The 4068-nt window shown below is 38.7% G+C and overlaps 1 protein-coding gene across 1 annotated transcript in view; it reads right to left on the bottom strand.

Moving 5' to 3' along the window:
- Positions 1–1835: 1835 nt before the first annotated feature.
- tmem116 (transmembrane protein 116) overlaps positions 1836–4068 on the bottom strand; it is a 10932-nt gene continuing 8699 nt past the window's right edge. Inside the window, exon 11 of the mRNA XM_054622212.1 lies at positions 1836–4068. This exon is cut by the window's right edge and continues 256 nt beyond it. The gene's annotated coding sequence lies outside the window, so the exon portion shown is untranslated.

The raw sequence follows: 4068 nt of genomic DNA on the forward strand, positions 1-4068 counted from the left end.
ACCTAAACGTCTGTTTACTTTATTATAATAAATAACTGTGATTTACTATAATCCCTTGTGTCCGTTCCATATTTGTCATGGCCTAGGAGCCGGTTGTGACAATACATATATGCATATATATATATATATATATATATATATATATATATATATATATATATATATATATATATATATATATATATATATATATATATATATATATATATATATATATATATGCATATATATATATATATATATATATATATATATATATATATATATATATATATATATATATATATATATATATATGCATATATATATATATATATATATGCATATATATATATATGATTATATATATATATATATATATATATATATGCATATATATATATATATATATATATGCATATATATATATATATGCATATATATATATATATATATACAGCTTTTTTCTGTCCTGGCCCCTCAGTGGAGGAATGAACTCCCCACTGACGTCAGGACAGCAGAGTCACTGCCCATCTTTAAACTCACCTCTTCAAGTAGTAGCAGAGCCCGTCTACGAAGAGCCTGGGCACTCCCTATACGCCCCATTGTACCGATTTTGGTTGTAGTTCCATGAGACATCCACTGGGGGTGATCGCGGCGAGTCCAGATTGAATGGGAGTCTATGGGGCTAAACGGCTAATTATGCCTCTTTCACCTGCTTGTCGTTGAAATATCGCAAATTTTATTGTAGATTCCGCAAGTTCAATATAGATTATGGTTCAAAAGTCAAATGAGTGAGTACTTATGTCCTTTCGATTTCTTACAGTTTGGGCCGTTGTTGGCCGTATACGCTAGCATTCTGCTAATGAATGCTGATTGGTCAGGGACGGACTTGCGACTGATTACGACCAGAGACCCCTCTTGACGGCATCTGAAGCTGAAGCGCATCGGAAACATTATCTTAAGGAGGACTTTCCGTCGAAGTTATTTTTGCGTACTGTATTTATATTATATATATATATATATTATACTATTATATGTTAATAAAAGGAAGTGCCGAAGTGATTCAGAAACTGCCGTAAAGCAGTACCTCTGACAGTGTGACGTCATCGCATTTTTTGAACACCTTTTTAGAACAGATACGTGACCTTAAAAAATGCAATATTCAGCTGAGTTTATTATTTTAGCCCCACCCTTTGATAGCAACTTTCAAATTACTTGACAAAAAATTACATCGTGAGAAAAGTGGATTCTGAGGATAAAACCCCGTTGGCTCCCATTCATTCTGGACTCGCCTACGAGCGCCCCGCATGGTCAAAGATTATTACTGCAACCAGTCCGGAAACCCGGAACTAACCCGCGAGTGCCAGTTCTCCTCATATTAGACATTCTCTGGAAGTACTACCCTGAGTCTTCCTCGTAGCACTTACTGTATTCGTATCAGTTCGCTGCACTTATTGAATTTGTATTAGTTTACTGCACTTATCCTATTCGTAGTAGTTTGTAGCACTTATTATATTCGTATTAGTCTGTTGCAATTATTGTTTTCGTAGTAATCTGCCTCTGCACTATACTTTTGCTCTGGTTTATGCTTTAAGATGCTTGTTTAAGAAAGGAGATGCACTGATGACTTCTGGTGACTAGTAGTTCTCTTGAATACCTATGTTGAACACACTTCCTGTAAGTCGCTTTGGATAAAAGCGTCTGCTACATGACTGTAATGTAATGTAATAATGTAATGTAATGTAATGTAATGTAATATATGAAAGCTTCTCTTTCACCACGTTTCTCTCCGTCCCTGCAGACGTGCATTTCCTTGAGTTGAACACTAGGGGGCGAACACATAAACTAAAGAAACAGACACTAAAGAAAACTGTGTGGAAACGAGGCCTGAAGGCTTTTGATGCTGAGCAACAAAGGCTGAATTGAAACCAGTTCTGAATATTTTGATGGCATCGAACAACAACAAAGTTGACACAACACGAGGTCGGAATTATTTTAATATGCAACAATTTCAGACAAAAACTACGGACATGATGTAAAAGGCCACATTTTAAGTGCTTACGCAGAACAACAGTGGCCCTAATAGAGAACCCTGAGGAACGCCTTTACGGGTCTTAGGGAATCTGGAGATCTGTTCAATTTTTGTCCCAAAATAGAGATCCCTTCCTCACAGATCTCATGACTAATGATAATGTTGTTATTGATAGAAAGGATGAGGAAAACTTCCACAGTTAACCCAAAGTAGTGTTATCAATACAATGAGTTTCACTGATGTCTGAGCGTACAGGTCCGACTAGAAGGAACCGGCTCCCTTCTCGTGCTGGATCACAGGAACGACTCTTCATTTTAAAGGTGGTTTCTTTCTCTCTTAAGGAACAGGACTAAGCATACCTGCAGGATTTATGAGCCAGTCATGGTCCAGGATGAGAATAGAAAGGAGATTCATTGTTTTAAATAAAACCAGTATTTTATGTGTTAAAGTATTGTCTTTTCCCTAAACATGAAAAGTGTTTTAAATAAACAAGAATCTGGATGCTTTTCCTTCAGCTGGACGTTTGATTTATCACCATATAATTCAATGATTGGTGGCTCATCTCCTCCTGAGGACAAAGAGTCCTCTCTGCTGCTCTGGTTCAGTTTCTGTTGTCGGCTTCATCAGTGTTTGTGCTCGTGAACAGACGGAGTGCTGTAGGAGTGTAATCAGGTGTGATGACACGCTGACGGATTACGTCTTTGTGATTATATAATCCTCTAATGAGTTTAGTGAGTGAGCAGAACTCTGTGTTTGTTCAAATCTGACTTACTCTCTTGTTCTACGTCAGAAAACCCTTTAATTACAGTCAGCGTTCAACAACTGATCAGATATGTTCAACGTAGATTCACCCCTTTAATCCTTCTGTATTCACTTTATGGTCCATAGTTTATTTCATATTGTCTAGTCAGTATTGTCATACACCACAGAGACTCATAGAAGTATTATACAGTTTATCAAACATCTGAACCAAAGGAAGCAGCGTGTTATTTAACTAGAAGGTACCAGAAGATGAAATATATTAAGAAAAGTGAATCCTCCTTTGACGGCTGCCGTTACTTTATCGTCATCGTTTAAACCTTCCTCACTACATTCAGGCTAAAAGACTTTTCATGTCTCTGCTTTCTGTCTCGTTGATCTGCAGTGAAGATTCCTGCAGCGACATTTTCAACTTCACTATTTCTGATTAGTTGAGTTCTGATTGAAGAGGAAATCCATTGTTCTTCTGCAGATTCTGGCCAAACGCCCACAGCAGGGGGGAGGAGGAGGAGGAGGAGGAGGATGGGGGAGGAGGAGGAGGATGATGGAGGAGGAGGAGGAGGAGGAGGAGGATGGGGGAGGAGGAGGAGGAGGAGGCAGGTTCCCTCTCTGGTCACCACATAATGAGGTCAGGCGTCCAGGGATGGAGGAGAGAAACCGGATGTTTTATTTTAGGAATATTTCTCAAAGCGTTAACTTGCTTCAGCATCGTTCTTCCTCAGAAACTGAAGAAGTGTCTCTGGAGAAAGTTCAGCAGCATCATAAGAACAATTATTGATACAAATATCAAACGTAGTCTTTCTTCAAAAAGCTTCAGGACGCTGCAGTTATAATCCCACTTTTAGTTTAGACTCAGGCCTTTAATCTTTATCCTCTTAACTTAAGAGAAGACCTGGTCCTCATCATCATATTCAACCTTCTTTTCTTTATGTCCTTTATGACACGTTTAAACGTTTCTTTTCTGTGCTGCATGTAAACAGATGAAATCCTTTAATATCCTGTTAGTTTGGTTTTAATTCAGATTCCTTTAATGTTCAAACTGCTCGTTGATAACCAGCTTCTACCAGGCAGCCGTCGGTCCTGATGAGGCTCCTCCTCCTAGACGGACTCACAGCGGTCATGTGACCCGACAACGTTTACGCCTACAGTTCAGAGGAGAAGCCACATCTCTTTCATATCCTGTTTTCTCCGTCACCGTTTCTCTCGTGGTGAACTCCCCCTCCACTCCTTCTTCCCTTTTTCTCCCCTCAGTGGTTCTGGTTCAGAGAGGAAGTCCTCGTCCTCTTCAGAGATGA

The sequence above is a fragment of the Anoplopoma fimbria genome, chromosome 20 (genome assembly GCF_027596085.1).
Source record: "Anoplopoma fimbria isolate UVic2021 breed Golden Eagle Sablefish chromosome 20, Afim_UVic_2022, whole genome shotgun sequence".
NCBI classification, from domain to species: Eukaryota; Metazoa; Chordata; class Actinopteri; order Perciformes; family Anoplopomatidae; genus Anoplopoma; species Anoplopoma fimbria.